General features: G+C 49.2%; 1 protein-coding gene across 4 annotated transcripts in view; it reads right to left on the bottom strand.

Moving 5' to 3' along the window:
• The window catches only part of PKNOX2 (PBX/knotted 1 homeobox 2), a 304551-nt gene that overhangs the window by 229585 nt on the left and 51381 nt on the right, over nt 1-23585 (bottom strand). The window contains exon 1 of one of the 4 annotated variants that reach the window (XM_044258140.1): nt 22448-22585. The exons of the other annotated variants lie outside the window; for them this stretch is intronic. The gene's annotated coding sequence lies outside the window, so the exon portion shown is untranslated. Of the gene's footprint in view, nt 1-22447; nt 22586-23585 lie in introns of those variants that run through there. 4 annotated transcript variants of the gene reach the window in all.

The following is a 23585-nucleotide window of genomic DNA, read 5'->3' as shown; positions in this document are numbered from 1 at the left end:
GGAGGAAGGAAGGGGCATAGAATGATAGAGAAATCAGGGATGACAGGAGTTCACTGCAACTGTGTCACAAGGAGAGTTTGAATTCTTTGAAGACGAGAGCTGCACCTTATCTGAATCACCATACAGACGTGTGCTAAGCTGAACTGAGACAAGAAAGACCTGCTGAATTTTGTCTAAAGATGCTGATTGTTGGGGCAATAAGAGGCAGGGTTACCCCTCCCCTCTTGGTTCTGTTTGTTTATATATATGTTTTCAGAATTTCAATAGACCTGCATCTTGGTAGGGTTTGTTCCCATGGTCATCTACAGCTCAGGGACGTCTGGTGAACTGATGATTCTGATGTGTGCTGAAAACATAAATGGGACACCAAAATGGCCAGCCCTGACAGGGGACTCTCAGCAAATCTTCCTCCATGCAGGAGAGAAGGAGCAGGGAATGAAACCCAACCATGCCTCCTCCATACAGAAAATGAGGCCAAAAGAAAGGAAATTCGAGCTAAACAATCAAGAGAGCAAAAACGCAGCTTTCCCCTACCCTGGGTGGATTTGGACTCTGGTGTGCAGAAGTCCCAGTTAGAACATCAACAGCAATTTCCGTTGTGTCTTATCCATGCTGAGGATTAGCACCCAGCCCTAGGCCTGAGAAAATCTAGGACCTTCCCACAGATGCAGCCCCACGCCATCAGCACCCGACTCCATGTCTTGTGCCTACACTTCTGTGGCAGACAGACCCACTAGTCAGGTCCCTTAACACTGTCCAGAATAGGATCTCACAGAGCCCCAGTGACCCAGAAATTTGAGGCAGAAACTAACCACTGGCTATGAATTATCCAGGTATCTGAGACTGCTGCTATTTGATAAAGCTAATCTCCCCAAGAGTGTTGATTACTGCTGAGTTAACAGGACAAGTCTTTGGAATAGGGCAAAGTTGCCTGGCCTAGCACTTCTCCTTCAGAGGAATTTGCTACTAATCCTCAAAGAGAGTAAGTACCCTTTTGGAACCTTCTGCTAGCAATTCCATGAGTCCCTCCACTGATCTGGGAGCACCAACATCACAAAAGGAAGAAGAGGCTGTGGTTTGCAGTGGCGCTCAACCTTTTCTCCACTGCACACACACACCTATGGGTGACTGCAAGCCCCTGTCGGTCACACTGGATCCTTGCAGCAGCAGATCCCTACTGGGAACAGGGAGCCCTGAGTAAATTATCAGAACAGGCTGAGGAGTGGTGTTGTCTTTGACAAGGCCTTCCCCCAACCCTTCAACCAACAGGGAGGTTCTGATACACTGCACAAAGAAGGGCAGTGCTCACTCGCCCCCCTTGAGAATTACTAGGCAGAAACCAAGAAGACAATGTATAAATCAGGAAACTTGCCACTATACCAAACTTCCTTTGAATACATACCAGCTGTATGAACATGTATCACCCCCTTAACATTCATTTTCTCACCCCTAAAATGGGAGTGGTTATCGTAGAGAGCCTGTTTCCAAAGGCTGTTGCAAGATGAAATGAAGTAATAAAAGTTTGTGCAATATAGTGGGAACTTAACAAATGTTTGGATTTTAGTTCAACTGACATTTTAACAGTGTGATTAGTGCTGATATGAAATTGATATTTTCTAATTAGTGGCTATTTTCTCTCAACATGACTCCAAATATGATCTCTGCTGTAGACTGAATGTTTTTGGGTCCCCAAAATTCATATGTGGAAATTCTAATCCCCAATGTGATGGTAGTAGGAGGCAGGGCCTTTGGGAGGTGGTTAGGTCACAAAGGTGGAGCCCTCGTGAATGGGATTAGTGCCCTTATAAAAGAGACCTCAAAGAGCTCCCTTCACCTTTTTTGCCATGTGAGATTCTAGCATGAAGTTGACCACCTGTGGACCAGAATATTGTCTGTTGAGACAGACACCAAATCTGCCTGCACCTTGATCTTGGACTTCCCAGCCTCCAGAACTGTGAGAAATAAATTTATGCTGTTTACAAGCTACCCAGTCTATAGTAATTTGTACAATAGCCCAAACAGACTAAGATATTCCCCTTTAGGAGAAATCTATTTGTTGGCTAATAAAGGAGATAGTTGTCTCCATCTTCACCCAACCCAGGCCTCTAGGAGTAGCCCATCATCCAAAGGGTGGTAGACAGTTAATATCATAGGTAGTGATGAAAGACTTAAAGCTTTCTCCCTAAGATCAGGAATAAGATAAGATTCCCACTTTTACCACTGCTATTCAGCATTGACTGGAAGTTCTTGTCAAAGAAATTACCCAAGAGAAAGAAATAAAAGGTATTCAAATTAGAAGGAAGAAGTAAAATAATTTCTACTTATAGATGACATGACCCTATATATTGAAAATCCCAAAGAATCCACAAGAAACTACTAGAACTAATATACAAATTCAGTGAAGTTGTAGGGTACATGATCGCATGCAAATATCAGCTGTGTTTCCATACACCAACAATGAACAATCTGCAAAGGACACTAAGAAATAGCATATAAAAGAATAAAATGTCTAGGAATATATATAATCAAAAAGGTGAGAGACTTTTACACTGAAAACTGAAAAGTGTTGCTGAGAGAAATTAAAGAAGACCTAAACAAATGAAAAGACATTCCATGTTCATGGATAGGAAGAATTAATATTGTTAAGAGGTCTATGCCACCCAAAACTAATCCTATGAAAACTCCAACAGCCTTTTCCTCAAATTCATATGAATTTCAAAAGGCTCTGAATATCCAAAAACAATCCTGAAAGAGAGGAGCAACACTGGAAGGCTCATACTTTCCTACTTCAAAATTTACCACAAATCTACAGTAATCAAAACAGTGTGCTACTGGCATAAGGTTTGGCATATAGACCAATGCACTGGAATCAAGAGTCCAGGAACAACCCTGTATGTCTATGGTTAATTGATTTTGACAGAGTCCCAATTCCATTCGATGGGGAAAGAATAGTATCTTTAACAGATGATGCAGGGAGAACTAGATTTCTACATCCAAAAGAATGAAGTTGGACCCCTACCTCATACCATATACAAAAATGAACTCAAAAGGATCAAAAACCTAAATATAAGAGCTAAATCCTTAAAGCTCTTCAAAAAAATAGGGATAAAACCTTGGATTTGGCAATGATTCTTAGATATTTCCCCAAAACTATAAGTAATAAAAGAAAAATATATAAATTGGACTTCACTGAAATTTTTAAAATTTTGTCCATCCAGGAACGTTATCAACAGAGTGAAAAGACAACCTACAGAATGGTAGAAAATATTTGCAAATCATGTGTCTGATAAGGGTTAAATATCCAGAATATGTAAAGAATTCCTAAAACTCAACAACAAAAAGACAAATCAATTTAAAAATGAGGAAAGCACCTGAATAGACAGTTCTCTAAGGATATATACAAATGGCCAAGAAGTACACAAAAAGTCTTATCATGAGTCATTAGGAAAATGCAAATCAAAACCACAATGAGATACCACCTTATACCTACTAGATAGACTACAAACAAACGAAAACAAAAACAGAAAATAGTAAGTGTTAGCAAGGATGTGGAGAAATGGAACCCTAGTGCTTTGCTGGTAGGAACTTAAAATGGTATGGAATATAGTTTGATAATTCCTCAAAAAGTTAAACATCGAATTACCATATGACCTAGCAATTCACTCCTAGATATATAACCAAAAGAACTGCAAGTAGGAACGCCAACAGATACTTGTATCAATATTTATTGCAGCACTATTCCCAGTAGTTGGAAAGTGGAAACAATGCAGGTGTCCTTCACAGAGGAAGAGATAAACAGAATGTGGTATACATATAAAAGGGGCTATTATTCGGTCATAAAAAGGAATGAGATTCTTACATATGCTACAATACAGATGAACCCTAAACACATTACATTAAGTGAAATAGCCGGACAAAATGACTAAATATATTATGATCCCATTCATATGAAATATCTAGAACAGGCAAATTTGTAGAAACAGAAAGCATATTAGAGGTTGCCAGGGGCCGAAGGGAGGCCAGAGTGGGGAGTCATTGCTTAACAGGTAGAAAGTTTCTGTTTGGGGTGATAAAAAAGTGTTAGAGATAGATATGGTGATGATTGTATTACGTTGTGAATGCAATTAATGTCACTGAACTGTATACCTAAAAATGGTTAAAATGGCAAATTTTATCATATATATGATATATTTAATTTCTCATAGAAAATTAAATTGAACCCAAAGAGCCTAACCAAAGAGAAAAAAACCAGATTTCTTACAACCTTGAACTCAGTAGCTAAAAATGCACATAGGCTTTGCAACAGACTCTACTCAGACTGAGGTATGGGGCCACTGGGCACAGAGGACACTGAACAAACTCCAGGAGGGAAGGGCCAGGGATGCTGCTTGCTTTCTGCAAGGGTGTTGGAATCGGGTACCCACAAATGGAGTGGGGCTCCCCTAAAATGCAACCACTTAACAACTGTTTATTGAGCACACACAATGATTAACAGTGAGTGAACTGCCTGGGGAACTTGTACTTGGCCTGTCTTCTGAAGTCTGAGCAGCCATGGCCTGGAGCCCTGGACTCAGCTCAACCATTAGGATGCCTTTCTTTGTGGTTTGTTTTGGGTTTCAAGAGAAGGTGCCGTGTAGATGGAAAAGCATTATACAGGTGTGAGATGGTTGGTGTTGCTACCATTGCTATGATCACTAGGGATTTATTGGGTCTTCTTGGAAGATGCCAGCCTAGCCAGCCTCCAACTCAAAGCCAACAAAAGCAATCGGTTGCTCCTGAGTGTGGGGGAGAGAGGTTCTGGAGAGAAAGCAGGGAAGAGCAGTCAGCACGGGCAAAGTTCCAGAGGCTCTCTTACTGTACCAGCAGTCTTTTCCTCCCTCGGTGCTGGCTGGCTCGGTGCTCTGGGGTCTTTGCTTATTTTCTTCTTATACACATGCCCTTGTTTATGGCTTCCCTCTGTCTGCCTATTCAATCCTACTCAAACTTCAAGGACCACCCCCCATGGGAGATAGGATTTCTTTCTTTCTTTTTTTTTTTTTTTTTTAAAGATTTTATTTATTTATTTGACAGACAGAGATCACAAGTAGGCAGAGAGGCAGACAGAGAGAGAGGAGGAAGCAGGCTCCCCGCCGAGCAGAGAGCCCAATGCGGGGCTCGATCCCAGCACCCTGGGATCATGACCTGAGCTGAAGGCAGAGGCTTTAACCCACTGAGCCACCCAGGCGCCCCGGGAGACAGGATTTCTAATGGAAAAAGTTTAGATGCAGATGGACCTGGGTTCTGACCCAAGCTGTGTTTCTTGGGACAGTTATCCCCACCCTTTCATGACGTCTCTCCCAATTCCCACGGCCCACGTGATCTCTCCTTCCTCTGAGAGCCCCACTCAGTCGTATCTCTCATTTGGTGAGGAGTCCTCCTGACCTGTAACATCTCTTGTCATGAACCACTCTTATGTACTGCTGCGTAACTCCTCCGGAACTATCGAATTTCCCATGTTTTCATGCTTCTCTCCCCCACTCAAACTGTAAGCTCCTTCGTGTAGAGGCCAAGTCTTGTCATCTTTTGTCCTCCTCCACGGTGGCTAGCACACCGTGGGTGCTAAATAAATTGAAAATATATTTGAGGCAAATGGAGGATCCACAGGCAACAGAGGAAAACCCCACAGGAAACAGAACACATTCAGCTCAAAGTAATAGCCCATTCATATTCTCTGCTCTGGATGAAACTGTTCCCTGCCCATACTGGCACTTAATGAACACTCCATTCACTGAGTGAATGAAATCTGCGGGTGCCCCCCGCTCATCAAGGTCAACTACTGTGGCTAATCAAGAAAATTGTTAATCCGAAGGAAACACTTCTTCTTTGTGAATTTTAGGATGTCTTGGGAAATGGTGTCTATCTTCTTAGTTTCATTTGACCATTAAAAGGAGTCAATGTAAAAAAATTAATTAAGAAAAAAAAAGAGTCAATGCCCCATGAGCACAGCTCTCCTTCCATTGAGAGAAAGGAGTAAGCTACAGTGGAAAAGGGTAGCTACCCAGGGCTCTAAGCCACAAAGCAGACAACCACTGTCATTAAAGAGACTTGGTGCAAGCTGCCTTCACGTACCATGTCCCTTAGAGCTTAGAGAATTCCCCAGCCTATTTGGCTAGGAGGCCTTCTGGGTACTAAGCATTGGTCATATCTCAGATGAGTCACGACCACCCTGGCCTCCAGGTCCTCATCTGAGAAGAGTCCAAAGTAGACTAGAGGCTCCCCAATATCCTCCTGCAAGTTTTATTGATTTCAATGAGCCTTCCTACTTTCCAGAAAAATCAAATGAGTCAGGGAAAAGGGAAGAGACACATTAAAAGTGCCCTGGAGTCGAGCCACCAGCCCAGCCTCAAGAGCAGGAACAACAGCAGGTCACCTGTTGCCATCTCACTCCCCACAAAACCCTCCGACGATCCTTTAGAGGCCAGGACACTGCCGTGGAGCAGGCCAAGTGCATCTGGTTTGGAAAAGCTGGGGAGGCCCAGCCCAGCCTCTGTAAGGGAAAGGAAGAAGCTCCTTCTTACCATCTCATCCCCAACACTGGGAATAAAAGTAAAGTCTCAGAAAGCTTAGCCTGTTATACCTATCACATGCCTCTGCTCCGTGCATTAGGCCATTTGAGTCCCACCACAGCACCATAATACAGGCATTAAATTCCCAATTTTTACAAACAAGGACACTTGAGATTTGGCCAAAGTCAAGCTGATAGTACCCAGCAGATGTGGGATTTGAATTCTGGTCTGTCTGACGCCAAAGCCTTTACCATTCAACCAAGCCCTGCCTTGATTTCTGTCTGTCACTGAGATATTCAGAAGCCAAATGGAGGGAGCAATGGGGCAGCCTTTAGTGGTCATGGGAGACTCAGCTGTACCTACCCTCTCCCTCCCAAGTGACTCACAGGGTGACCAAATTCCCCGGGTTGTCCAGGACCAAAGGGCTTCTCTGGACAACAGACTTTTATGCTAAAACTGTCCTGGTTGGTCATCTATAACGAAGCCTCCCTTAGGCTCTGTGGTTCCAAAGAAAGCAAATACATTTTCAGAATGCAAACGTAAGTGAGAGATATTATCAATGACTCCTACTCTCAATAGGAGAATAGCTTTAGGCCTGTCCTCCAACGCAGCCCCCAAAGGCCAAGTTATACAGAGAAACCTCTCTTCTCTGCGTCCCAGCTCCAGACTAAGACCAAGAGAAGCTGGTCTGAGTTGAGCTGGGGCTTGAGGGGAGCAGACCGATGCAGAGAGGTACTTGGCAACTGAGGCCAACTGGGCTAGATTCTTTTGAGGCACTGCCCCCATCAAATACTCACAACAACCCCCCAGTAGAGGATTACTGGCCCATTTTACAGATAGCCACAATTTTGAAGACCATTTAGAGGATCTTCTCAGAGGTCCCCCCAAAACATTTAAGAAGCCTGGATCCTTAGCGTTTTGCTCAGGAAGCTCCTTACCAAGAATCTAGGCAGAATCCCTATAATGCAGGCTCATGGGGAACTGTTTCCATGAGGAGGGAGGTCAGACTGGGCCAGGCTGTCCCCCTAGCCCTCACTGGGCAGCTGGTAGAGGGTCTCACTCATGTCTGTTATCTCCAAGTGTATGCATGCACCGAAGGAGAACGGGACTTGGCCCGTGACAACACCTTCACCAGGCACGAAGACAGAAGACAGGGCCAAGCCTCTCTCCAGCCATCCAAAAACACCTCTTCTAAATCAGGCAGCACCTCCTTCAGGAAGCCATAGTCATCAAGGACTACTGCAGCCTGCCATGAAACTTCCTTCCCTGACCCCACTCCTACCTCCTCATGATGGGTCTTGCCTTCTTGTCTTGCGCTATTATTTAACTTGATGAATAAGAGGATGAGCACTCGGGGCGCCTGGGTGGCTCAGTGGGTTAGGCCTCTGCCTTCAGCTTAGGTTGTGATTCCAGGGTCCTGGGATCAAGCCCTGCATCGGGCTCTCAGTGGGGAGCCTGTTTTTCTCTCTCTCTCTGCCTGCCTCTCCATCTACTTGTGATCTCTGTCTGTCAAATAAGTAAATAAAATCTTAAAAAAAAAAAAAAAAAAAGAGGATGAGCACTGGTGAGAGGCTGCCTGGGGTTCAAATCCTGGTCTGCCCATATACTAACTGGGTAACTCGAAACAGGTGACTTAACCTCTCTGGGCCTCTTATTACTCAATTGTGAAAGATGCAGGCATCCACCTCAAAGACTGTGAGAGTTAAACAAGTTATAAGGCATCAAGTGTTTAGAACAATGCCTGGTATATAGTCACTGCTCAATGAGTGTTTGCTATTATGGTTATTTTAATATTAATATTGATGTTAATAAGATACTGTCACCCTGACTGTACTGGACTAGAATTTTTTGGAATGCAGGACGAGAAACTGACACTTCTTTGCACTATTCCCCATGTTAGGCAGACTCCCACCAAGTAAGAGTTGTATAATCACTTCCTGTGGATTGAACTTAACAGAAAACTGACAGTTCCTTTATGTTACTTCCTAGAGAGAAATGTGTCTGCCTGTCAGTGGCCAAAGACCACCTTTACCAACACTCCCAAGGATGGCCCCAAAGTGCCTCACAGTGAGACGAGTAGCAGCTCATCTTGGAAGGAGGCCCCCAGGAAGAGAATTCAAGGAAGCCAGAGCCCTCCGGACATGCCACCCCCTGAAAGTTGGGGACCCGAAGCGCAAACCCCTCCTCCCCCAGGAGCTATGTTATGCAGAAAAGCCAAAACCCTGTAAAAAGATCTGGAGTGAATACCAGGGGCCTCAGTTCCCATCCTAGTTCTATGCTGTGTGACCCTTCATAAGCCCCTTAACCTCTCTGGGCTTCTGTTTCCTCAGAGGTTAAATGAGACAGTTGTTCAAAAACCAGTTCCTTCCAATTCTGACATCCCATGTCTCCATTTCAGAGTAAGGGAAAAAGCATTCTTGTATCAACCTACCAACTCATTTCACAAGCAATCAACTCTCCTCATTTAGTCATTCCTTCCACGAACATTGACTGAGCTTTCATTATATGCAAGTGGACTTATGGATTATAGGAGTGGGAAAAAAGAGACAAAATCTGATCTATACTGGAGAAAAATAAAAGAGAGTGGGGAAGCCAAGGATAGGAGAAATGGAATTTCATTTTAGTTGGGGTCCTCAGGAAGGACCTCCCTTGAGAGGATGACATTGGAGTGGAAACCTGGAGAAACCATGGGAGTAAGCCAGGCAGTTACGTGGGGAAAGAGTGCTCCAGACAGAGGGAGCAGCAAGTGCAAATGCCCTGAGGTAGCAGCATGCCTGACTTTTCCAGTCACCACAAGGAGGTCTGGGGTCAGTGTGGCTACGGGAGAGGGGTGAGGCACACAGCAACAGGAGTTGAGTCAGGGAGGTAGAGATTCAGCATGGTAAGGACTTTGGCTTTTATTCAATTATGAATCCAAATCATTGAAGCTTTATCAGAAATGAATTTGACACTGTTCATTTATATGGTGAAAGCCAAGGACGTTGTCCATTTGTTCATTTTTACCTCCCTCCTCTCCACTGTGGACCTGTAATCTATTTATAATTTGACTTTTACTACTTTCATTTGGGGCAGAGAAACTGAGGCCTGAAGATAATCTGTTTCTCTCTCCAGGCCTATAGCCAGACTTGAGCCCGGTCTCCATTCCAGAATCTCGGATTGGTTTCTCCCACCTCTCCCCAAGCTGCAGCCTGATCCAGAGTCAGACTCCGTCCTCCTATTCCCTCTCAAACCCTGCCAAAGTTCCACTTGCCATCTCTCAACCCCTCCTGCCCCTGGGGCCTTTATACTTACTGCTTCCCCAACCTGGGGCACTCTTCCCTCCTGCCTTTCTTCAGCGATGCCCCGCCGTCCCTGAAGGCCCCAGCTCAAACATCCCTCCTCAGACAGACTCTTCCCTACTCTCTAAATAAACTCTTCCTGCTAAATGCTCTCAGGGTTTCATGTTCTTCCCCCTCAGAGCTCTTATTACACTTGTATTCTCATGTTTATTTGTATGATTTATTTTTTTTATTAAGGCCTCTCTACTCCAACTGTAAACTCTATCAAGATCGAGGCTATTTCCGATTTTGCTCAGCTTTCTATTCTAGAACCAAAACAGTGCCTGGCACACACATGAGGCATCCAGTTAATCTTGAAGAGTAACTGAATGTCCCGGGTCTGCTGTTTATTAAGCACCCTGGGGGCTGAAATGGGACAGGCTCAGGGCTCTTCAGAGGGTCCTGGGGTGTGGCCGGAGCCCTAAGCTGCGTGGTACAGGCCTGGGCTGGAAGAGGTAGGACCTGATGCCACACAGGTTATCGCATTTCCTTATCCCGGCCACTGCTAGGCTGGAGGATTACTCTTCCATTGACGGCTAAGAGAACTGAGGTGAGGGAGGAAGTGAGTGTCTGGAAGTGTGTCTGTAGTCACACCTCGTCTTTCCGATTCCAAGCTCTATGCTCTTTCTGCTCTGCCCCAAATGCCCTGAGTTGGGCAGTTTCAGATTCAGCTCTGCTGCTGAATCTCTGTGTGACCCTAGGCAAGCATCTGCCCCTCTCTGAGTTGCAGTTCTCCATATATAACATACCGAGGCTGGAATAGACCGACATCTTTTCCAGTTCTGAGATCTCATGACTTAAGATTTTATGCTTCTAATTTCATAGAATTGAAACAGTGGGTACCTAAAGTACTTAGCTCAATGCCAAGCACATAGCAGACACTTCATAAATGTTCATTTCTTCCCCCCCACTTCTTTCCTTTACCCGTGCCTTCAATTCTCTGTTTCATGGACTCTGCTTCATGGGCCTTCTTGAGATCACCTATGCGGTCCTGGTTCTTCCCAGAGACCCAGAGCACTGCCTCCCCTGCCTTCAGGGAAACCAAGCCAGGCTCTGACTTTGACATCTCCTCAGATGGCCATTCTAGCTGTGCTCCCCAGAGAGGCCCATGGTCTTCCTGTGCCCCACTCCCTCCTGCTTCCTAAAAGGGCTACTTCGGTCTCCTCGATGTCCAGCACTGTGGAGGAGAGAGAAGGAAGTGACAGGAAAGGAACTCACACACACTGAGTACCTTCTAGATGCCAGGCACTAGACAAGGCTCTCTGCTGTATGTTCTCACCTAATCCCCTGCAAAGAGCCATTGTTCCCCCATTTCACAAAAGGGAAGAAACTAAGTCTCAAAGAGGTTAGGTAATTGCCCAAGATCATACATCCAGCAATTAGCAAAAGCTGGGCTGAAACTCTTACCTGTGTGACTCTGAAGGAAATCCCTTTGCCAGCCCCAGGGGTGACTAAACCTCACCCAAGGAGCCACTCAGCACCATCAGCTACACCCTTGAAAGCCTCTTTCCTTTTTGTATTTATGTAACTAGATTTATGGCCCTAGCTTCTTAAGTCCATTCATCTCTCCCGCCACTTCCTCTCCTCTCCACCCCCTTGTCCAAAGTACCAGACTGCAAAATTGTCACAAATTGTCCCCAGTGCTTCTGAAAGGATGACAGGCCTTTACCAATACACCAAGGAAACAATGTCAAGAAGTTGACTCCATCCCCTGTAAAGAAAGGGGGTCAGATCTTCCAATAAGTACCAACTCCCCAGCTGGTGCTGAGAAAGAAGGATGAGACTTTCCTCCCCAGCTCACAGCTGCTATCCATGAGGACTTGCCAGAAATCAGACTCGGGTAAGCCATCCATGTAAACATCACCAGGTACCCCCGGATACTATTAAGGCTCTAGCCAGGGCTTCAAGAAGAATAGGGAAGGGATGCCTGTTGTTTTCTAAAGGCTTCTCCTGAAAGCTATGCCCTTAAGGAGCATGATGGTGGGTGGGGGCTAGAGGGTGTGTGGGAATGGCATCCCCTTTACTCTGTGACGCAGCCTGGATGGGAAACTCAGATGGGAACAAAGCTCCCCAGTGGGATTTTTCTGGTGCCCACTGTCTTCCTATCACTTTGTTCTGCCCTTGCCAGGGACAGAAAATGAGCCCCCAGGGATGGAGGGCTTAACTAACTCTTCGCTTAGAGAGGGCCTCATCTGAGAGATGAAACACAAGGTTGCCCTCCGAGACCCCCAGCATAGGTTACACTCCCTGTTTATGCTCTTGTGCCTTTCCAGACTTCTCTATGGCTCATATCATGGTTTCAGTAATTGCCTACCGAACTCCAATGCCCCCCCAACCCCGCCACGGGCTGGTCTAGTTCACAGTCATATCCACAGGACTTCTGCAGGCTCTAGGCACATAGAAGGTGCTCAATAAAATAAATCTATCAGATGAAGACTGGTTTGGGCTGATGGGACCTGGCAAAGGCCAACCCCCACACCAGGCCCTAGATGGCCCCTGAGCTGGGTTGGATGGGGAAGCACAAGTGAGAACAAAGACACACAGGAGGCATGGAATTCAGGTTCGGCAACTCTCTGCCAGACTCTGGAAACCACCAAGAGGGAACGGTTCATGCCCTGGCCATGGGTAGCATGGCAGGCCATCCTGCCCACTTTTGATTACTTAAAACACAGCTGTCATCACTCTATGAGTGGGTCTGAGAGGAGGTGTGTATCGGCGTGAATGCTTCGCTCTAAACTAATAAGAAACATAGAATCTTTGCCAACCAATTTTCTCCCCCACATATTACATGTGAGGCACTGTGTGGGCGCTTTCATTTATGTTTATGAAACAGGCACAACACATCCACATACATTAACTCATTTGGTTCTTTCCACAGCCCTGACAGGATGCATTATCACCACCACTTAGCTGATGAGGAAAGTGGGGCCAGCTTTTAAGGTCACACAGTAAACATGGCTGAGTCAAGGCTCAAACCCAGCCTTTGGCTTGTTCCACACTGTCCTGCCTCAGACACCCTTCCTGCCACACCACAAGCGCACTACCCATGACCTACCCGGCCGGGCCCAGCCCTAGATCTCACACTGAACTACACATGCACTGGAGCAGGGCCTGTGCAGGTAGGAGGGAGATGGAGAAAGCAAGTGGCCAGGAATCCAGAAACTACTCCGGAAACATGCAACTCCCTAGAGCAAACAGCACGCTGAGCTAGGAAGATTCCCCATCCAGAGTGACACCGAGCCAGCTTTGTGACCCTGAGCAGAGTCTCTCTCTTAACCTGCCCTGAGGCTTGCTTTCTTTCTTAGGTCCATGGTGATGACTAGATCAAGAGGTGAGAGCTCCCAGCACGTGGTGAAGGAACCCCCAGTCTGTGGCTTTGCACAGCTACCCCAAAATCATGGGATTCAGGAAAAATTCTTCTTCTTCCATGATCTACAAGCTAGCTGTGGCAACCCATCTCCCTCCTCTACAGAAGAGTCCGGCTCTGCCATGCTCAGGCAGGGACGTCCACACCACGATTCTGTGCAAAAGTATGCCAAGGAAGTTCCCTTCCTCCTTGCCAGCAGCTAATGGCACTCCCCAGAGTACAGCCTGGGAACGAAGTTCTTCCATCTCCCCTTCCAGAGCCAATGGAGATGACTTTGAAAAGTATTCCAGGAGACCAGATGTCCAGCTGGAAAGCGGCCTTCCTAGCAATTTGGAAGTCAGCAGGAGGTAGCCGTTCCCCATCTCATTGTCACTAAGAGGCTCTAATGTATTGGGGTGCCTTACCAACGAGAGCTGTGCCAGTGCAAGGAACAAGTCACTTTCCCTGGGAACAGTCTCCAGGGATGGCTGGGGGAATCCCATCCAGCTCCTTGGCTTTCCTCCAGATCAAACACAAGTAAGGAGTGCCCCAGGGGACTACTGCCCCACTGTGAGTCTGGCTCTCTGCTCCCAGAGCTGGGAGAGGGCATGGTGGGAGAGGGGCTCCCCACATGGCAGCAGGGCAAGACCGCCACTTAATCACAGGCCATGGGAGAGCAGCATACTTGAGCTTCCATATTACTGGGCTCTCCTGCTTGATTTCTGTCCCTGTGGTCTCCCTGTAGACTAAAGATCTCAGAAGCCCTGCCAGCAGGAGCTATTCCAGTCTCCACAACCAACCTGGTGAGGCCCAACAGCTGTTCCATCTACTCCTTTCCATTCCCCTCACCCAGAGTTAGACAGGTCCTACCAATAATGGGCTAAATGTCCCTTGGTGTCCCACCACCTTCTCCAGACACATGGTGCTCAGGGGTCTGGACCACGCATTTTAGCATTTAGAGCCCATAGGGTCATAAATAGTAGACCCAGAAGGGGCTTTAAAAACTATCTCGTGTAACTTCCTCATTGTATAAAATGAGAGGCTAAGAACCAAAGATATTAAGAGACATGTCAAAGGTCACACAGCTTATCTCCAGCCTGACATGAATCTGTCTGGGCTCTGCAGTATGATCGTATAACTCCTGGAGAAAAAGGCCTGGATTCCAATGCAGCATGCTACCGGGCATTCATTAAACAGTGGGCTCAGCTCATGCTTGCTGATGGACAGATGAATCACCAGGGAGGGCTCAGCAGTGAGAACAAGCACCTGTCACCACGGGGCCCTGCACATATCCAGGAGCCTCTCTGGGACTCTCTGGGCCTCCGGCCTGGAACTGGAACCACAATCCACACTGAGTTTGGCCTCACCTGAGAAAGGGCAAGAACAATCCTGTACTCCCAAGGCTTAACACAGACCCGGGTACAGAGTATCACACAGTGACAATGGGCTGTCAGAGCGAAAACAGATGAACCTCTGGGGGTGGAGCTCCCTCCCCCCGCCCTTCTACCACAGACCCACACTGCTACCCCTGATTCCACACGTAAACAGAGTTAGCAAGCCCTACTACCAATGGGCTCAATGTCCCTTGGTGTCTGTCAGGATTGCAAGTCAGAGGACCACAGTGTGAGCCTCTATTCTCATCACCCCAGGCTCCCGGGAGGCTTACAACTTGGGCTGCCTTGCACTCCGACACCCATACCCACTACCATCACTATACCCCCAACCTCTAAATCTACCCCCACCCCCTGTGCTGGCCAGCCCAGCCCTGCCTCTAAGTGAAGGCTTGTAGAAGTAAAAATACAGATCATCATGTAGGTGTTGGTTTCCATAACAGCTGGTAGCTCTTCCCAGAGTTGTCCAAACAAAGATACGGGTGACAAAGAAGATGGGTTCTGCTGGTTCCTTTGAAGAGATTCTCAGGAGAGGAATAAGTGGAGCTTGGACCCAAGCAGCTCTCAGAGCTAGGCAAGGTGCTTGCTTGTCTCCAAGAGCCTAAAGAATGGAGCACTGTTAGTTAGACCTGGGGCACCCTATTTAATATGAAGGTAGAGCTATCCACCGTCCCTTCCTAGACCCCACCCCCGTAGCCACTCTCTGAGCCCCAACTCCTCTCACTGTCAAATGATATAACAACGCCCATTCCAGCTGCTTCTTGAGGTTGAGAGGATTAAATGAGAGTGCATCCGGGGCAGGTCTTTATTAGGAAAGAAAATTAATGTGTGCCATGAGCTTACCATGTGCCTAGCACTTTCAGATACTCTGTTCCAGAGTTTTCATAGCATTCCTATGTGCTTTGTATTATTATGTTCCTAACCATATCTCCAAGAAAACAGAGGCCCAGAGAGCTTAAGTGAGGTTCCCAAAGACACAAAGCTTAGCAGTAGTAGAACCAGGGCGAGAACCCAGAATATGACTCCAAAGCTTGTGTTCCTTCTCCCAACACCACACTATCTTGACAAAAGAAGTTAAGTGTTGCCCTTGATGAAGAGGCCAGTGAGTCTTCAGACGGAAAGTCTGCCCTCATGCCCACTGCTATTGCTAGGACCTATTCATTTGCCCAGGAAGGCCATCAGGCAAGTCAAAGCCAATGCCCTCTGCTGTCTTGAGACCCAGCAACACAAGGGCAATTCAGGGCCCAAGCCCTCCCAGTGTGTGCCTTTGCTGCCGGGTGGTGGCTTGGTGGTTTCAATGACTGCGTAATCACGAAGCAATCGGGTTGGGAGGAAACAGAGATTCATGGAACTTTGGGCTGAAGGGGACCTGTGAGAGCGAAGTCAAGTTCCTCATTGGATAAGTGAGGAAACTGACACCCAGAGGTGAGTCACTTATTGAAAGTCACACAGCCAGGCAGGGGCCAGGTCTAGAGCAGAATCCACCATCCTCCAACTTCCAAGTTCAAATTGTTATTCTCGCCACCATCCCAAACACTCTGATGTGGGTCAGCTTCACAGACCCTGAGAGGCCCAGGTATGGACTTAAAATCTCTGCTCTCTTAGCTTGGGAAAAGCAGGGATGGTGGGCAAGAGAGTTCTGTTGTAGTCAGGAATGGAATTAGTCGGTTTGCTTCATGGAGAGTCATTAACCTAAGTTCTACGCATTGAGAAGCCAACGGGAAAAATCCCTCAGTCGCCAGCCCAGGGAAGCCTAGGTGGTACCCAGGAGGCAGTGGTGGCCCACTTGACTCCCTGATGTGCCTAGGGAGGGGCTGACCTCCTCACTCTAGTTCAGGTTGGCCCCCAGCAATCCCTATGAGCCCTGTGACCTGCAGGGTCTCAAGTTCCACCCTCCCACTCCAGCCCTGCCTGGCCAGAGCTCACCCCCACCCTTGCACTGACCCTGTTGAGAGCTCTCCTCCACGCACTCAGCAGCACCCTATCCCACTTGTGCTTCCTTTGCTCCAACAGCTGATTCGTGCCCATTTTCGTGGCACCACCGTGCATCCGTGTGTCACCCCTTGGGTGTTTCTAGGTTGAGTGTGTCCACCCGCAAACTGCCCATTGCCTGAGAACAGAGTCTGTGTGTCTACTTCCACCTTGGCCCTGGCGGGGGTCAGCATGCAGCGGGCAGCGCCAGGCCACAGTGTGACTGGCTGTCCAACAGCTGTTGATGGTGCCAGGGACCCGTGAAAGGCCCCAGGCCACGCACCCGGGGAAGTTGGGTAAGCCACCGACTGGATCCCCTGCCCAAAATAACATGGGGAGGGAGAGGAGCCTGATTGAGTCTCAGCTGTATGAGAGACACTTTACAAATGCTCTCTCCGCAATTCTTTGAGCTTTATACTTTTATTTCTCCCTTTACGGGTGGAAAAGCTAGATCACAAATGTTAAGTAACATGTCTAAATTCTTTCAATTAGAAACTAAGAGAGCTAGGTTCTCAGGACAGTTTTATCTGAGGCTAAGCCCATACTTGGCACTCTTTCCACAGCCGGCAAGCTCCTGGAAGACAGGGACGTTGTGGCTACATGCTTTTGTCCTGTTTGGTGTTGTGGCTTGTAGTCTCAATGTCTAGAACTGTACCAGGCTTACATACAGGAGACTTGCTATAACTATTTGCTGGACCAAGGAACAAAGGAATGAATGAAGACCATGCTGTCTTTCCCCAGCAGGACAGGAAAAGGGCTTGTGAAGTCAGGTTCCTAGGCTTTATTTCCAGGAAACTTGGGCAACGATTTGTTCCTTCTCTCCAACCAGAAAAGTACCCAAAGAACCCAAAGTTCCTCCAAAGGCCACGTGGAGAATGGGTGGGTTTGTTAGGCCTAGCATAGGACTGGGAGGGAGAGTATGAGCTGAACACAAAAGACTAGCTCTTAATGAAGTGGGGAAATTTAAAAGTGTTCTCGGTGCTCTGTGACCCACTGATTCTGAGGCCGCTCGGGCGGATCTGACCTCTGCCAACCCTGGGGGTTCCCTCATCCCCCACTGGATTACCCCCACTGCCTTGCCTGAGCTGTACTGAAACCGGCCACATTCCTATTAAGCAGAGAAACAAGCAGTACCACCACCCACTCCAGCCCCATCCGGACCCTCAAAAGATCCTGCTCTGGGCCCCAGGGCCAGCTGCTTTTCTCCACATTCCAGCCAAAAATAATATGAGAACGAAGCTGTTTGGTGGAGACTTAATCTAATCTTCATTGCTTCAGTTTTAAAATATCCTGCCTGGTTTAGGGTTTCTTATTACACACAGGGATGTGTTTTTAGTGAGATAGGTCTTAGCAGAAACGGCCTTCTTGTAATTAGAAACCCAGTCAGGCAGGGCCTGCGGTGAGGCATCCAAGCCAAACAGCAGATCCCCCTGAACACAGCACGTTTGCAGCAGCGAGCTCTTCTTGAGCTGCCCCAGGGCTTGCTCCTCCCTTACTCCTGGGGGATCTGGAAGGAGCGAAAGCTCCAGCTCTGGGAGAAGGACTGTGCCTTCCAAACTCGTGTGCATTTCCTTAATGAAACTGTTGCTCCCTCTACCTCCACCCTGCGTCCCCTGCTCTCACCCCCCACTCAGAACGGAGACGACGATGTTGCTCAAGACCGCTGGAGGAGGATGTGTGGAGGAAAAAATTGCCCCAAGACGTCCCCACGGATGAGGGAGAATTAAAGGCAGGCATTCTGCTGGAGCCACGTCTCCAGTATCAAGGCTAGCATTGAAATATCAGGCATGAGAAGAGGAGGAGACTCAAAGTGTGGATCCACTTTTGTGTAAGTGCTGGGTGTAACTTCTTGGGCTTTCTGGCCCAGAATCTGCTTTGATCTGCCAGCATGGAGACTGCTAAGTGAGGTTCAAGCTGCGGCTAGCTCCGGACCGGCGCCCATCCCCCCAGCTTGACCAGATGTCACACACCAGTCCAAGCTCAGGCCTCTTCTTTCCGCTGGCACAAAGGGAAGGGGCTGAATGTCCAATAAGTCAGATTCTGTGTTTTATCGGATGCTTGGAAGCTCTTCCAGGTAGCACCACCGGGGAGAAGCCCCGCTCGTTGCCCCAACTTAACTGCCCCTCCTGATGAAGTGCAGGTGGGCTTGGGGATCGCAGTGGGATTTTCAAATTCTAGGATGTAAGGAAGGCGGGCAATTGGCCCTTTCGCCCTCAGTCTCAGAACTTCTGAGAGTTTCGGGGAAAGGCTTTGGATCAGGCAGGGAAGGAAAACACAGGGAAGAATGTGACTGCTGCTCAGACGCCTCTCTTCGTTTCCTTTATTATTTAGAGCATACCCACGGTGGGAGTCAGGGAGTCATTCGAGATTCGCCCCTCCTGGCCTAACAAGGGATTCCTGTGATACATTCCACTTTACAGATGAAGAAACCGAGATCCAGAAGCTAGGGGACCCGCAGGAGTCATGCAGCCAGACAGTAACAAAGCAGAAACCCGCCAGCCCCCCCCCCCATTTTCGGCTTAAACACTAGCTCAGCATGCTGACCTGCCAACCTTGATTATCTCCTTCCTCCCTTTCCCACCAGGTATTAGATTTAATTAAATTAGCAGATCCCCATCGCAACAAGCCTGGCCATGCAGCCTGGCCAGAACCCAGCCAGGGCCGCTACTCCCTCTGAATTCTGCTTCTCAATATAATTCAATCTTTAAGAAGTCACAGATCGCATGTGAAGTGTTTTTATACAAAGCATGGTGTGTTGGCTAGAACCAAGGCTGCCGGTGGCTCACGATGATTTCATTTTCCGTATAACTTCCTCTGCTTTTCCTCCGTGGCATTGCTCCGCCCTCTCCACACTCCGATCTGCATCTTGTGTGATCCAGACACTTGGCTCCGCGTGCAATTGCATCACACGTTTATATATATCTTGCAGCATCGCAGTCCTTGTGCCACACAGCATCAGAAAAAGGAAAACTTATAACAGCATTTCTCACCTTCCCCGAACTAATTTAGAAAATGTGCTTTAAATTAAATAAATCAGGAACAAAAGTCTGAAATTGGAGATAGAATTTCGGGGGGGGCACTAAATAAATAGCAAGGAAATCTTGCAACACGTTGGAATCCTATAAATTTTATAGGTTGTTTCTTTAATAAAAACAAATTCAATTGCTAACAACACAGTATTATTAAGCCGCTAACGTTTAAAAATCTAATTTGGCCTGCTCTGCGGCTGTTTATGTTGCATTCACCCAGGGTAAGGAAGTCAGGTTGATGGGTTTGGTTTGGTTTCTAAACCAGGCTAATGGAGCCCCCTTTAAAATCCAGCCTTTTGCTTTCTAGGCATGCCTTGGTCCCTAATGAGTTACAGTCCCAGGTTGAAGATGGACATGGCAGACAGAAATTTAACACACACTCTGGTGCACCCATAAACATCAAGGCCAAGGGAGAGGAGGTATGTTTCCAGTTAAGTTAAAACTCCATGAATTCAGGATTCTCCACTCACAAGACAGTAATTCTCCTTATTTCATCACTAACTTACTTCAAATGTGTTTATACAATTTATTGCTACTGAACTTCCAGGCAACTGGTGTAGAGTTAATGAAACCCAGCTTGGAGAAGCTTTGAGCTTTGAACAACTAACCACAGTTTAAATGGTTATGACATGCGGTCAAAGCCACAGCCCAGCCCCACTGCAGTTTCTGTGTTAGGACCTAGTCAAAAACCTTGTCCTCTCACCTTTTGTGCCAAAGAGATTGAAAAGGGGGAAAGCGCTGAAAAATAGCCTTCCATGTTTCTTCTCAAGGTTCCCAGCCTTTCTCCCTGACATTTTAACACATCTGTCTTACTAAATGCAAGGCAAAGCCCCTCCCCCCAGCCACAAGTAAATATTTTAGTTGCAGCTTGAATTGGCAGCCAGTTGAAATCCTGAAATCCAGTTGGAGTTTAATTGAACAGGGTCAGGCCTACATAAAGCGATGCTGAGACAGGGTGTAAGGGGCACTTAAAGTCAGACTCAGTGGAAGTCCAAAAGGCAGTATCAGACGGCACAGGTGACCCTGGACTGGGAAAGAAGTAAACTCCTCTTTCTGAATTACTTGGACATTGATTTTTTATTACTCCTCATTGTCACATGGCGTCCTCCCCCAAGCTCTGTCCATGTGGGAACTCCAGGAGCCTCCTTCTTTTTAAACAGACCCATTTTGGAAGAGTAAAGGGGAGGTACTGGCCTTGCCACCGCCTTACATAAAAGCCCCTTTTGAAAGCAGCACTTTCATTAACTTAAAGCAATCTACAGACTTAAAAGCATGGCGCAGTAAACTCCCAGAAAGGATCATAAAACAGCCAGTCTCAAGTTGGGTATCCTTCAGTGCAATTTGCACGAGGCCTTTTACTGTGAGCGGTGGCTGGGCCCATCTCCCTCCAGTAACCCCCTGCCCCTTATTCTGAGCAGCTTCTCTTTCTCTGGGCTTTCATGCCTTTCGTGCTCACAAAGGGGAGGCGGTGACTGGGGAGTCTCCGTGGGGTCATGGCTCCCTCCCGCCCTCCGGCTCCAGGCAGGAGAGCTCACGAATACCGAGCCTGCAAAAAAACAGCCTTGGAGCTCCACCGCCCGCCGGGCAGTAGCGAGGGCCTGGGCCCCGGCGGCCACTCGTGGATCTAGCGTCTTCTGAGTCCCGGAAGCGCCAACTGGCTGCCTGAGAGAGGGGTGCGAGGGGCGCGGAAGGCTGGGACCATGGGCACAAGATTGCAAAAAGGAAATTTCAAATCTTCCTCTCGTACAGACCCTTACACACTTCGCTTCCCTAGTTGGCCAGAGGGATAACCTCCCTCACGGTTCCGGACTTCTCTCCCACCAGCCGAGCTAGGCCTGAGCCATGAGGACAGAGTGCGGTTGCGGGGCGCAGCTCCAGTGGGAGACCACGAGTCCAGGGACAGGAGGCGCCCTTCCCTCTCTCTAAGGCTGTGAGGCCTCTGGAAGGCCGTAATGACAGGGTAGGAGAGAGGGCTAGGGGCTAGGGCTTTGCGTAATACATCGTGTGTTTGAACACCATCATTTCCTCAGCTTTGGGGAAGGGAGGGTCGCCTAGATCTGCCTAAAATGTGAAGCTTTTGGCTTCCACCAGTTGGAGAGCACTCGAAATCCGAAAAGTCAACACGCTAGAGAAGTCCCGAGACAAGTGGGGGTGAGGGCAGAAGACCCAGAGCGCCCCCGTCTCCCAGGCTGAGCACACAGGCCGCCTGGCTTGTGGGCTCCCGGCCGCGCCGCGGGCGAAGGAAGCACAGGCAGCGCCTGCGGATCTAGAGCCGGCGGCTCTGACCAGGACGCTGGAGTTCGAGCCCGCCTTGCCCTCGGCCGCAGCCCGGACTCCCCGGGCGTGATGCGGCACCGCGCAGCTAGCGCCCCCTGAGCAGGCCTCGGTCCCTGCGGGCCACCCGTATCCGCCCGCCGCGCTGTGCCCGCAGCCCCCCAAGTGGCTTTCAGAGCCCGCAGAACCACCAAGGTCGGTCCTCGGATCCACTCCGAGTCCTGCGAGGCTGCCCTGTCGCTTCACCCAGAACGTCTCTTCGATTTGTCCGCTTCCTGGAATCTTTCTCCTAGCACCGGGTCCAGCGCGCCTCAAGTCCTCTGCTCCAGATCCACTTTCGGGGAGAAGCAGCAGAAATTCGGGGCTTGCCTGCCATGGCTCGGATCAACTATTTTCATCGCCTCCCTAGATGTTTTTCCGCCCACGGAGCATGGGGAACCGCTCACGCGACCCTCCCCAAATTTCAATAACCTAAATCCCAATAAAAAGCCGCGATCCCGTGGCAAAATACTAAAAACACCACCCGTTCCGCCGAGTCCAGCCTCAGATGTAACTCCAGGCCCCCAGCTCCTACCTCCTGCCCCCTGCTCTGGCCAGGGGTGTAGATCCGATCCCTAAGCTACTCAGCAGCCCTTCAGTCCCGCTTCTGAAAACAGCCTGAATCCTACAACCCAAACTCGAGCGTGTCCCTAAAGCCCAGCCCTAATTCAGGGCTGCTGCACCACCACCAGCCAACCCCCCCCCCACCCCGCCCCACTGCCATTCCTAGCCCGTGTCCCCACCGCTCAAGAACCCTGGGCTCTCTCGCCCAGAGACCCCGGAAAAGACCTCCCGCTTCGCTCGTTTCTTCCTCGGGTTCGGGAGTCAGGAGAGTCCCGCTCGCCCAACCCGAAAGAAACGCAAACTTTGCGCGGCAGACTCGGGACTCTGCCCCATCCCCCCCCCAGCTCACGGCTCTTGGGCGCTTTCCGTCCCCCCTTTTACGAACTCGTGTCCTTGTTCTCGGGCCAGGAGGGCTCCCGATTCCCAAACCTCGCCTTGGGCCCCTACGCCTCCCCGACCTCGCCAAAGACTCCCAACAATCCGCGGAAAGCCAGTTACCCTACAAATCGCTTCTCCCGGGGCGAGGGTCTCTGAGCGTGGCCCCTGGGAGCCCGGTTGCCCTAACTCAGAGCTTGAGTTCTGCTGTCCCCACCGATCCGCCTGCAAAATCTCACTCGCCCTGGCTCCCCAGGCCGGGCGGGACGCGGACGCTGCTCCTCCGCTCGGGTCACCCGGCCTGAGGCTGGGGCTGCCCCTACTCGCAGCCGCCCATAAGGCAGCTCCAGGCCGGTGGCGCCGAGCAAGCGCCCGCCCAAAGGGCGCCCGAAGCCGGGAGCAGGCGAACGTAGAGCCGGCCCGCGGTTCTCAGCCTCGCCCGCGGAGCGCCCAGCCCCGAGCCTTCTGCAGCCGGGCTCCGGCCCGCGCGCCCGTCCCTACTCTCGGGCCCCCCGGCTCTCGCGGCGCACGGCTCCCCGCCCGCCCGCTACGGTGTCTCGGGCCCGCGGCCGTCAGAGTACGCAGCCCCGCTCCTCGCACCCGCGGACAATGCGCGCCCGGCCACGGGCCCGAGCGGGGCGAGGCGGCGGCGGCGGCGGCGGCGGGGCTGCGCGCGGGCCCGGCCGGGGCTCGGGCGGGCCGCGCGGCTCCGGCCGCCTCCTTCCCCGGCCTCG

Source organism: Neovison vison, chromosome 7, assembly GCF_020171115.1.
Source record: "Neovison vison isolate M4711 chromosome 7, ASM_NN_V1, whole genome shotgun sequence".
Lineage (NCBI taxonomy): Eukaryota > Metazoa > Chordata > Mammalia > Carnivora > Mustelidae > Neogale > Neogale vison.
The sequence above is the reverse complement of the archived record's forward strand: the minus strand, read 5'-3'. Positions and strand labels throughout refer to the sequence as shown.